The sequence below is a fragment of the Theropithecus gelada genome, chromosome 7b, assembly GCF_003255815.1.
Source record: "Theropithecus gelada isolate Dixy chromosome 7b, Tgel_1.0, whole genome shotgun sequence".
Taxonomy (NCBI): domain Eukaryota; kingdom Metazoa; phylum Chordata; class Mammalia; order Primates; family Cercopithecidae; genus Theropithecus; species Theropithecus gelada.
The window spans coordinates 30,486,383-30,499,677 of NC_037675.1; the positions used below are offsets into that span (position 1 = coordinate 30,486,383).

The following is a 13,295-nucleotide window of genomic DNA, read 5'->3' on the forward strand; positions in this document are numbered from 1 at the left end:
AGTTTCAGTGTATTGTGTTTTCATTTTCGTTCATCCCAAAGTACTTTATAACTCCCTTGTGATTTCTTCTTGGACCCAGTTATTATTCAGAATTTTGTTGTTTAATTTCCACATATTTGTGAATTTCCCACATTTTTATCCATTGTTGATTTCAGGTGTCACCCTTTTGTGGTCATAGAACACTTTGTATAATTTCAGTATTTGGGGATTTATTGAAAATTCTTATAATACATAGACTATATTGGAGAAGGTTTTATATACACTTGAAAATAATGTGCCTTCTGCCATTGTTAGGTGTTGTTTTGTTATATAAGATGCCTGTTAGGTCTACTTGGTTTACTGTTTTGTTCAAGCATTCTATTTTCTGGTTGATCTTATGTCTGTGTTATACACATTACTCTAATTGGGGTATTAAAGTCTCCAACTAGTATTGATGAATTGTCGATTTCTCTCTTCAGTTCTGTCAGTATTTTTCCCATTCTTTTCACTTTTAACCTCTTTGTGTCAACCTCTTTAACATCATGTGTCATACAGACAGCGTATAGTTGGATCGTTTTTTTTTTTTTTTGAGACGGAGTCTCGCTCTGTCGCCCAGGCTGGAGTGCACTGGCCGGATCTCAGCTCACTGCAAGCTCCGCCTCCCGGGTTCCCGCCATTCTCCTGCCTCAGCCTCCGGAGTAGCTGGGACTACAGGCGCCCGCCACCACGCCCGGCTAGTTTTTTGTATCTTTTAGTAGAGACGGGGTTTCACCGTGTTAGCCAGGATGGTCTCGATTTCCTGACCTCGTGATCCGCCCGTCTCGGCCTCCCAAAGTGCTGGGATTACAGGCTTGAGCCACCGCGCCCGGCCTGGATCGTATTTTTTAATCCAGTCTGCCAATCTCTGCCTTGTGATTTTAGTATTGAATTCATTTATATTTAATGTAATTGCTTATATTTTATTATTACATATGGCATTTTACTATTTGTTTATGTCTTATGTCTACATGTCATGTCTTTTTTCATTTCTCTGTTACTCTATTTCTCTATTATAAGAATATTTTTTGTGTCAATAGGTATTTTCTAGTGTACCATTTAAATCCAATGTCATTTATTTTACTATATTTTTTACATTCATTTTCTTAGTGGCTATCCTGGAATTTACAATTAACATATTCACTTATAATAATCTATTTCTTATTGATACCAAGTTAATTTCAATAGTACACAAAAAATTGCTCTGTGTAGTCCCATTCACTCCCTTCTCCTTTGTGCTATTGTTGTATAATTTAACCTTCAAACATTATATGCCCATCAACACAGATTTATAATTATTGTTTCATGTAGTTTTCTTTGTAAATTAGATAGAATTAAAAATGAGCCACAAATTTTAAAACTGCATTATTATTGTCATTTACATTTAGCTATGCAGTTATATTTACTAGTGCCCTTTATTTATTCTTGTAGAGTTCAGTTACTGTCTAGTTTCATTTCAGCCTAAATGTCTTCCTTCATTACTTATTTTAGGGCAAGTCAGCTAGTGGTGTGTTTTCTCAGTTTTTGTTCATCTTAGAATATGTTAATTTTCCCTTCATTTTTGGAGGGTAGCTTTGATGGATATAGATTTCTCATTTGACAGTTTTATTCTTTCAGTACCTTGAGTCAGTCATCTCACTCTTTTCTGACTTGCATGATTTCTGTTGAGAGATTGTCTGTTACAAGAGGTAACTTGCACATAAAGGTAATAACAAGAGGATCCTGTGGACATAAAAAGTCACTTTAATTTGCTGCTTTCAAGATTCTTTATTTAGCTTTTGAAGTTGATTATGTTGCATCTAGGTGTGGATCTTCTTGAGTTCATCCTAAGTGGAATTCATTGAGCTTCATGGTTACACAGATTGATGTTTTTCATCAAACTTAGGACATTTTTGGCCATTATTTTTTCAAGTATTCTTTTTGCTCCTTTCTGTCTCTCCCTTGCTTCTGGACCTCCTATTATGAGCCTGTGGGTATGCTTGGTTCTATCCCTTGGGCCTCTGAGATTTTTATTTATTTTTCTTCATTCTTTTGTTCTTGGATTTGGATAATCTCAATTGACCTATCTTCAAGTTCACTAAATTTTATTTTTGCCATCTCAAATCTGCTACTAAGCCCTTTAGTGAATTTCTCATTTCAATTTCTTTAATTTTTAATTCTAGAATATCTGTCTTTTTATAATTTCTTTTTATTGATATTATCTATTTGATAAGATGCCATTCTAATACTTTTCTTTAGTTCTTTATGCATATTTTCCCTGTGTTCTTTGAATGTATTTTAAATTGCTAATTTAAAGTATTTGCATAGTAAATCCAACATCTGTATTTCCTCAGTGGCAGGTTTTATTGACTGCTTTTATTCTTGTGCATGAATCATACTCTTGTTTCTTCACATGCCTCACAGTTATTTTCTTGAAACCTAGATATCTGCAATAATATAATGTGACAACTCTGTAAATCAGATTCTCTATCCCACAGTTTATTATTCTTGCTGTTGCTGTTCTAATATATTTTTTCAGTGACTTTCAGTGACTTTCCAGAGCTAATTCTGATCCTTTAAAATTTGTATTCTCTTTTGTTTCTGTCATTTGTTAGCTTAGTGGTTGGCTAATGACTGGACAGAGATTTCCTTAAATCCCTGAAAGCAATAGGTCTTCCAGTCTTTGCTGAGACACTCTGTGTACATGTTGGGTCATCCCTTAAGTGTTCAGCTGGTCAGTTTTCAATTTTGCTTTAGCCTTCACTTTCTGTTTTAACAGAGCCTCAGGATCAGCCAGAGATGAGAGGTTAGGGCCTTTTTAGGTGTTTCCTGGGCATATACATAGCCTTGTGGACTCCTAGATTCCCAGGAATTTGTAGAAGCTTTTCAAAGTGCTCTACAGACATCTCATCTCTAGCTGTTTCTTTGGCAAGCTTCTTGCTTGCTCCAACTGTTATTGCTGCCTCAGACAGAGGTGATATCAAATAATTGCAACTGATAGTTTTCTCCCAGGGGAAAAAAGTGCTTTGTTCAGAGTGATTTCTGAGTTGCCTCACATATAGACAAACCCTTCCCACAAGTAGAGAGTTTCAGAGAACAGCAAGCTAAGTCAAATGATGACAATTCTCTGAGAATGGAGTTTTGAAAAGGCATCAACCCATTGTGACCCTTCTGGTGACTGCTGAATGCCCTGTTTTCATTGTGATTTGGGGGCTGCTGGTTTGCAAGGCTAGTGCAGAGCTGGAGAAAGAGGGGTAGAATTAGGATAAATTAAAATACCACAAAGTTTGCTGTTCTTACCCAGATTCAGCCATTTTTCTTTAATAGATGTGTCTTGGATTGTTACAAGTCTTTAGGTAATTTCCAGAGTTCTAAAAAAGATATTTAGACCATTTTTGCTCATGTTTTTATTCCTTGATGCAGGAGTGAATTTTTGGAGTTCCTTACTCCACTCTTCCTGCTGCCATCCACCCAAAGTCCTTCTTGTTTAAACATCAAATTATTTATCATATTCAAAGAATCTTTCAATAGATGATTTAGAATTTTCCTTAGTTCCTCTCAATCAAACTCAAATAATAGTTAATACTTACTGAATTCCTTTGGATCCTAGTGCCTGAGAATAGCTTTTGAATATGTTCTAGGTCCAATGGGTTGACTCAAATTAAAGACAGATAAAACATGGCAATCATTAAAAATCCATGCTTAGTAAACAGGTATCCAGAGATATAATGATTTTCTTCTTATTGTTAATTAGGTCACAGCAGGCAATTTCAGAAAGGAGATTATATCAGATAATTAAAAAATCTACCAGTGACAGTGCTTATTAATTAATTATTGTGCCCCTCAGTTTTGTGAGCAGTTCAGTCCAGAAAGAAAGAAGAGAAGGATCTGCTGAGTGACTGGGTTCTCCAGTGGACCTACTAGGAAATATACAGAGGTACTCTATGTTCAGTGGTATTGCATCTTTTCTCACCTAAGCCATGTTTACAATGAGACCCATTCCTATATTCCTGAAATGCTTTAAGTAGCCCCACTGAAAGGTCATAAAATAGGCTTAATTACCCTTTCCCTGGCTCTTTGAATCTTTAGATTTCACAAGCTCTTGCCTTGTTATAGCTGTGAGGGTTAATTTTATATATCAACATAACTGTACTAAGGGATGCCCAGACAGCTGGTAAAACATTATTTCTGGATGTGTTTGTGATGGTGTTTCCAGAAGAGATTAACATTTAAATCAGCAGACTGAGTAAAAAAGATCCTTTCTCACCAGTGTGGGTGGGCATCATCCAGTCCACTGTGGTCCCAAATAGAAGAAAATGTGGAGGAAGGACAAATTTGCTCTCTCTGCTTAAGATGAGACATCCATATTCCCCTCCCTTCAGATATCAGTGTTCCAAGCTCCTGAGCTTTTGGACTCAGGCCAGGACTTATACCATTGGCCCCCAATTCTCAGGCCTTCACACTTAGAACGAATTATACCACCAACTTTCTAGCTTGCAGACAGCAGATCATGATAATTCTTGGTCTCTATAACTGTGTGAGTTAATTTATGTGATAAATCTCCATACATACATGCACGCATGCACACCCACACACGTACATATATATCTAGAGATATAGATATATAGATATATATTTGGCACATATATACACATATATACACACACACACATATATATATACCAATACGTGTGTATCTATATACACAATGCATGTGTGTTTATATACACACGTCATTGGTTCTGTGATAGCTAACTCAAACATTTCTGATATCAACTCTGCCAAACCTCAGATTGGCGTTTCCTAAATTAAACTACCTACTCCGGTACATCAATTTCTTTAAAGTTTCTAGAAATGGATTAAATGACTAACTTTTGCTAGTTTAGCTGGTAATTTTGATACAATTTAAAGTCAAATATTTCCAAACTATAGTTCCCTCCTGGCTGAGGTAGATGGCTTACCCTGAAAGTGTCAGTGTAAAATTATTTCTGTCCTATACTTTGATGTGTAATTATACTTTTATTCAAATGCATCTTCAGGAATTTGATAAGCTCACAAGCTGCTTCTTAAAGGAAAAGATAAGCCCTGAGGCCTTTTACTCACCTCTGTACAGGAGGGAGCTCCTCTCTACAAAAAGAATTCAGTCTGACTCATGTCATAACAGCATGTGAAACTTATCTCATCTGAGACAATAAAAGCACTCAATTAGACGGCACTGATTAGGTGTGATATATGCATTTAATCATTGCCTAAAACTTATAGTTGTCTCTAGTATCACCTCCATTTTATAGAAGAGGATGCATAGGCGCTAAAGTACTGCAACTAAAAACAGCGCGAATCTTGCATTTGTTTTGTTTGTTTGTTTGTTTGTTTGAGATGGAGTCTGGCTCTGTCGCCCAGGCTGGAGTGCAGTGGCCGGATCTCAGCTCACTGCAAGCTCCGCCTCCCGGGTTCACGCCATTCTCCTGCCTCAGCCTCCCGAGTAGCTGGGACTACAGGCGCCCGCCACCTCGCCCGGCTAGTTTTTTTGTATTTTTTAGTAGAGACGGGGTTTCACCGTGTTCGCCAGGATGGTCTCGATCTCCTGACCTCGTGATCCGCCCGTCTCGGCCTCCCAAAGTGCTGGGATTACAGGCTTGAGCCACCGCGCCCGGCCCTGAATCTTGCATTTGAACCTTGGCATTTTGTCTCTACAGCTGCACTTTATACTGCTACAATAAACCTTTGCAAGCTAGACATTTTTAATTCCTAAACCAGAACTTACATGCAAACCGTGTTTTATTAGTGATATAAACACATTCTCCTATCTAGTTTCCCTTCAAAAGCTCTAAGCGGTAGAAAATATAATATTTAGAGGAGTGTATGAGTAGTTTGTCCGACAGACTAAGAACTACCTCACAGCAAATTAAATCAGAAAGCTGTAAACTTGGGCCACATTCACTAAGCCTCCCATGATAATAGATTTCCTAAGTAAATGGTTTGCAAATTATTTACCAAAAAAAGACAAGTAAAAATATTGCAAATAATTTGCAAGTATTAGAATTTTGATGTGATGTCCTTGATTTTTATCTAGAGTCTTTATAGGACAAACCATATAAAACTATCACTGGGTACCATCTACATATTTTGTTCAATGTCGCTTACACATAATTTTTTTCCTTTGAAAAAGTAATCCATATGTTTTACAAGATTATAGGAGTTATAAAATCCATCCTGTTTACCTTGTTACTGGCTACCAGGAATTTCTATGTGTGGGTTTAATCACAGTTAATATATTTGGTACTGTAATCATATATTTTCGACTTCCAAAAAATACATTTTTTTCTATATTCTAAAAGGTTTTTTGAAAAAAAAACAAAAAAGCTGCTGTTGTGAGTGATACATGCAGGGCAACTTGATTGCTCTTAGTGCAGAACTGACATCAAGGAATTTTGGAAGTGTAACTTTTTGGTAGGTTGATAGCTGGTTGTTAATTAGTCCATTCTCACACTGCTATAAATACCTGAGACTGGGTAATTTATAAGAAAAGAGGTTTAATTAGCTCATGGTTCTGCAAGCTGTACGGGAAGCATAGCAGCTTCTGTTCAGCTTCTGGGAAGGTTTCAGGAACCTTACGTTCAAGGCGGAAGGCAAAGGAGAAGCAGGCTCTTCTTACATGTCTGGAGCAGGAGTAAGACCAAGAGAGGGGAGACGTACTACATGCTTTTAAACAACCAGATCTCATAAGAACTCACTCACTATCGTGAGAACAGCACAAATGGGGAAATCCACTCCCATGACCCAATCACCTCCCAGCAGGCCCCACCTTCAACATTGGGGATTACAATTCAACATGAAATTTGGGCGGCGACACAGATCCAAACCATATCACTGGTGATTGTTGGTCCTGGTGCCCTTACTCATAATAAATAAATAAATAAGCCTTTTTGTGTACACATCTTTTTAAATAAGTTTTCCTCAATCCATTCGGAAAGTAAATAGATGATTTTTTTTTAAAGTTTTATTAAAAAACATCTTTCTCAAAGTTAAGGTAAAAAAAACTTACATTATTTTTCTGTAGGCTAATGCCGAAGTTATTTTTAAAAACCACAAACACTACTTCAAAGAGGATCTGTAATAATAAGTTTTAAATTTAATTTACTATCATCATATACACAAAACTGGAAGGAATGGGACTAATGACCTCTAGACTTATTACTTCAGCAAACCACCTTCCACACCCTAAGAAAGCAGAAAGTAGTTATGCTCCACTCTTTGGACTTCAAGTGAACTTCTACCCATTCAGTTTGACATCTGAGTGTCCTACAAGCTGGAGATTCTCCACAGGTCTTGTCTGTATACTAGAAATGCCTCACCCACTCTACCTGATGGTTTGCAGCTTGTCCCTGTCCTGTGAATTAACCTAAAAAGATGAATGCCCTGGCTCATCTTAAGTAACGGCAATTTTTATTTCTCTTTGGGTATTTATGTGAGTGTACTCAAGGACAGGGAAAGGAACTATCTTTAGTTTCATTGACCCTTGTCCTTTGGAAGATAAATAACAATTTAATTAACATAAATGTTTATATTTCTTATTCTTGCTCTACTTTTCTTGTTTTAAAAAAATGCTCTGATTGATGTCAAATATGCACGTTATCTCAATTTTTATGCCAGACCCTCTTAACATTGATTGCTTTTTTTTCTCTCCTCACTCCCTTTAACCATCTCAGATTAATTTTTTTAAATTTTCTCTGTGTTATCACAACAGTTTGCTCGTATCTCTATTGGTGAACACATCTCGCTTCTCTTTAAGTGTCTAGATTTCTTTAAGGACAGTCTATCTATGCATCCTTCCAGGACTTCGCTCTAAGACTCATACACAGTGGCACTTCAGTAAATACCAATCACTGTTACTTATTAGGACTGCTGACAGAAGGATTTGGTGAGTGGATTATGCCATAAAATTCTCCATTCCTTAATATAAGCGATGAGGCTGGCCTCGTCTTTAAACTAGAAAATACGATGCTAGCAGTTGTAAGGGATAACTTTCTGGGTCCCCAAATGTGGCAAGTTATTCACCTGTTTTCAATATCCTCATCTGCAAAAGGGGATGATGATTGAACATAAGTTACAGAGTATCAGAACTATAAATTAGTTAATACATGCAAAGTACTTAGTGCTTGGCATAAATTAAACTTTAGCAATGCAAATAGACAGAAAATGGAAGATGTGACTTAGGAATCAAGAAAGTTTTGAAAGCGTCAGTAATTTAAAAACTAGAATTTGATATCAAAAATTGTATTAGTACTTTATAGCTCAATGAGTTATTGTGATACCTCTATATAGATTTTATAATAACTTTTCAGAAACATTTATTGTGAGACGTTATCAATACTGAAAATATTTTGTCTAATAATGTTATAAGAATTATTCTACCAAATTACATAATTTTTAAATTATTGTTTTATAACAATATAGAAAAAATAACTTCTGCATGAGTTTTGTCTTTCCTCTGAGGTTTATCCTAGAACATATATTTTGAGAAAACCTTCATAAAAACATAATTTGGGCAAAAATTTAGATTCTGTAGTAATCGATCATCTTAAAAATTAGTTACTTAGCTTCCAGAGTCTAGGGTTGAATAACATATTTGTCTCAATTTAGCGATAGCTGGTACTACTGACAGAAGGATTTGGATTTGGTAAAACAAAATGAAATACATGTTTATGAAAAGGTACTGCTAATAATGAGTCCTAACACACAACAAGCACTCATCCATCACCTCTCTAGAATGTTCTAATAACACAGAAAGAGCAATATTCCTCTTAAGAGAAAGATAAAGAGAAATTTAAATCAATAAAATTTTACTCTATGTCAACATCAGTCATAACTTAAAATTCAAGCATCTAGCTCTCTGTCTCCATGTCTATATTTAGATTTTTCTATTTTTTAATTTAAAATAGACCTAAATCAAAATTTTGAAAATTAAGGACAAGCAATCAAATACTTATTTCCATAATTTCTTCTCCAAAATTTTGCATTCTTCTTCATAAACTCTATACTTTATTAATCACCCAACCTTTTCAATATAAGCAAATACTAGTAATTTTTATGTCTTTGACTTTTTTTTTTTTTTTTTTTGAGACAGAGTTTCGCTCTCGTTGCCCAGGCTGGAGTGCAATGGCTAATCTTGGCTCACCGCAACCTCTGCCTCCTGGGTTCAAGCAATTTTCCTGACTCAGCCTCCTGAGTAGCTGGGATTACAGGCATGCGCCACCACGTCTGGCTAATTTTGTATTTTTAGTAGAGACGGTGTTTCTCCATGTTGGTCAGGCTGGTCTCCAACTCCTGACCTCGGGTGATTTGCCCGCCGTGGCCTCCCAAAGTGCTGGGATTACAGATGTGAGCCACCATGTCCGCTGTCTTTGACTTTTTTATATGGCCTTTGTAAAGTAAAAATAATTGTTCATTATTTTTATATATATATATATATAGATGGAGTCTTGCTCTATCACCTAGGCTGGAGTGCAGTGACTGGATATCGGCTCACTGCAACCTCTGTCTCCTGGGTTCAAGCAATTCTCCTGCCTCAGCCTCCCAAGTAGCTGGGACTACAGGCACACACCACCAAGCCCAGCTAATATTTTTATTTTTAGTAAAGACTGGGTTTCACCAGGTTGGCCAAGATGGTCTCAATCTCTTGACCTCGTGATCCACTCGCCTGGGCCTCCCAAAGTTCTGGGATTACAGGCATGAGCCACCTTGCCGAGTCAAAAAATAATTTTTAAATCTACTTCTTTCATAATTACTCATCCTATGAGTTAAAAAGTCAATGTAAATCTTGATAGTGAAAATACAAGTTATTTTTCTATAATACATTTTACTTGTGTTTCCTTAAAGTATTCATAATTTAAAATTTTCTTCAAATTTTGAGGGAAAGCCAATTTAGTACAGTAATTAAGAAATTCTTGAAATTTCCTGACAGTAGCTCTAAAGTATCCTCATCACACTAAAAAGCAACTATCTAAGGTTATAGATAGGTTAATTAGTTTGAATATAGTAATCATTTCACAACATACACATACTGTATACCAAAATATCATGTTCACCTTATATGTGTGTGTGTATATATGTGTGTGTGTGTATATATATGTGTGTGTGTGTGTGTATATATATATTTGGTTTTGTTTGTTTGTTTGTTTGTTTTTTGAGAAGGAGTCTCTCTCTATAACCCAGGCTGGAGTGCAATGGTGCGGTCTTGGCTCACTACAACCTCCACCTCCCGGGTTCCAGCAATTCTCCTGTCTCAGCCTCCTGAGTAGCTGGGATTACAGGCACGCACCACCATGCCTGGCTAATTTTTGTACTTTTAGTAAAGACAGGGTTTCACCATGTTGGTCAGGCTGGTCTTGTACTCCTGACCTCGTGATCTGCCCACCTCTGCCTCCCAAAGTGCTGGCATTACAGGCGTGTGCCCCCGAGCCTGGCCAAATATGTATAATTTTTATTTGTCAGTTGTGCCTCAATAAAGCTGGAAAAGGTATGTTTGTTAGGAAAAAAAGAAAAATTCCTACACAGTGTTAAGCCAGTAAAATACACCCAGTTAAAGGCTATGGGGTTTTTTTTTTTTGCATTTATTACTATTATTATATTTAATTTATTATTTATGTTTGTTAACTAACTATAAAATGGTCAGAAAGGGAGGTAACTTGATTACAATTTTAAAACTCATATCAATAATAGATTTTTTTTATAATGTTTTACATCATGCCAGTGCAGTAAAGCTGTAGCATTCACAACCTGCTACCTATCAACCCTCTACAGAACCCTCAGTTAGATTCTATTGCATTTAGTATGGAGCTTGAGTCTTCCTAAGAGTCAAATATGCTTTTGGAATTCAGGGTGTACGGGCCGGGCGCAGCGGTTCATGCCTGTAATCTCAGCACTTTGGGAGGCCGACACTGGGCAGATCACAAGGTCTCAGGAGTTCGAGACCAGCCTGGCCAAAATAGCGAAAGCCAGTATCTACTAAATATATATATATACATATATATACACACACATATATAAAAAAAAAAATTAGCCAGGCATGGTGGCAGGCATCTGTAATCCCAGCTATTTGGGAGGCTGAGGCAGGAGAATCGCTTGAACCCAGGAGGCGGAGGTTGCAGTGAGCAGAGATTGCGCCATTGCACTCCAGCCCTGGTGGCAGTGTGAGACTCTGTCTAAAAACAAAACAAAAGAAAACAATGTCAGGTGTACATTGGAGGTAGATGTTCCTAGTTTTTAAATTGTAAAGCTTTAATTCCCTTCAATTTTTTTTTTTTTTTAGTGTTGGTGGAAGATACAAACCAATGAGTTGATGTGGAATTAATGACTGACTATTTTAACATATACTTCCTAATCAAAGATTTCCAAAGTCTAAAAGATTGTCAGACATCAGAGAAAGTTAAGGAATTAATTTTAAAAGACATCCAAATTAACAACAAATAGAAAGTTTTTATTTAAAACCATTTAAATATCTGCGTAGAGCTGGAAAACACCAAAGGAAGTTTATTTTTAATATTAATATTAAAGATTTAAAAACAGATGATACTGAGTTCTGAAACAGTGTGCTAATTTATTTCTACAAAATGTGAAGTGGACAGGCTTGATTAGTGAATTAATTTCTTTAAATCTTTAGTTATTTTTTACAAATATACTAAAATGTAAAATCCAGAGACAATAAGCTAAAAGTGTTTGAAGAGATTGACAATTTCAATCTGAATAAGTGTATATCATTTAAAAACAAAGTAGATAACAGTAAGAAGTAGAATAAAAAATTCCTAATTGGAACTGTCTTAAAAATGTACTATAGGGATACATACGGATGTGAATACATACACTTTTGAAAATAATATGCCTATGTTTTCTTCAGTGAGTTAAGAGTCTATAAAATACATGTCAAATTGTGAATATTCAGGAGAAAATATTAAACTATATTTTTAAATAGTGTACCAAAAATGAAAAAAGTAAAAATCATGTATTCTACACTATTTTCTTCTAGAATACCTGCACATTAAAATCTCCTTATTTTAAGGAGAGACTTAAGGAGAGACTAAGGGTAGACTATTTAAAACGCCTGTAATCCCAGCACTTTGGGAGGCCAAGACGGGTGGATCACAAGGTCAGGAGATGGAGACCATCGTAGCTAACATGGTGAAACCCCGTCTCTACTAAAAATACAAAAAAAATTATCCGGGCGTGGTGACTGGCACCTGTAGTCCCAGCTACTTGGGAGGCTGAGGCAGGAGAATGGCGTGAACCCGGGAGGCGGAGCTTGCAGTGAGCCGAGATCCGGCCACTGCACTCCAGCCTGGGCCACAGAGCAACACTCCGTCTCAAAAAAAAAACAACAACAACAACAAAAAAGGAGATTTCAATATTTTCACAAATAAACAAATAAAAAAACTCACAAAATAGGGCAAAGTTGAGAAATGTATGTTTATGCATACATTCAATATGCATAATTATATACATAAAATATGTGTAATAAACTAATCAATATACACCGATTAAATGACAGTCTTAAAGAAATTATCATATAACTAGAAGTGCTACCTAATCCCCAAATTGTGGATAAATAACAACAGCCTGTAGTCATTTCTGATGCTGCAGTTTTCCTAAGTATTCAAGTATTAAATGCAATATTTTCTTCAAGCATTTGCTTTAAGTCCTACAGTATGGACATATTCATTTTCAATAAGTATTACCTTAGTACCTGTGCTAATAGCAGTGTAGTGCCCTCTACTCACGTCCTTCTCTTTGTAAAACACTAGCTTTCAGGAAATAAAATCTGGAACTAATAAATCTAATTAGTTAGTCCTTGGCTATTCTGGAGAGAGATTGCCACCTTCCACTAGAAAATAAAACAAACTTTCCGCAGGCATGATGGCTCACGCCAAGTGCTTTGGGAGGCTGAGGCCCGCGGATCACTTGAGCCCAGAAGTTCGAGACCAGTCTGGCCAACATGGTGAAACCTCATCTCTACTGAAAATACAAAAATTAGCTGGGCATGGTGGTGGGCACCTGTAATCCCAGTTACTTAGGAGGCTGAGGCAGAAGAATCGCTTGAACTCGGGAGGCGGAGGTTGCAGTGAGCCGAGACCACGCCGTTGCACTCCAGCCTGGGCGACAGAGTGAGACTCAATCTCAAAAATTTTTCATTTCGTTTAAAAAATAGCAAATGTGGCCTGACGTGGTGACTCACGCCTGTAATCCCAGTACTTTGACACCTCCCAGTACTTTGAGAGCCTGAGGCAGGTGGATCACTTGAGGTCAGG

At 36.7% G+C, this 13,295-nt stretch overlaps 1 non-coding gene across 1 annotated transcript; it reads left to right on the forward strand.

Annotated features, from left to right (window-relative positions):
* Window positions 1–6,349: 6,349 nt before the first annotated feature.
* LOC112629599 lies at window positions 6,350–6,483 on the forward strand. The gene has a single exon (XR_003120689.1). It is a non-coding gene; the product is annotated as a U11 spliceosomal RNA (small nuclear RNA).
* The last annotated feature ends 6,812 nt before the right edge of the window (window positions 6,484–13,295 follow it).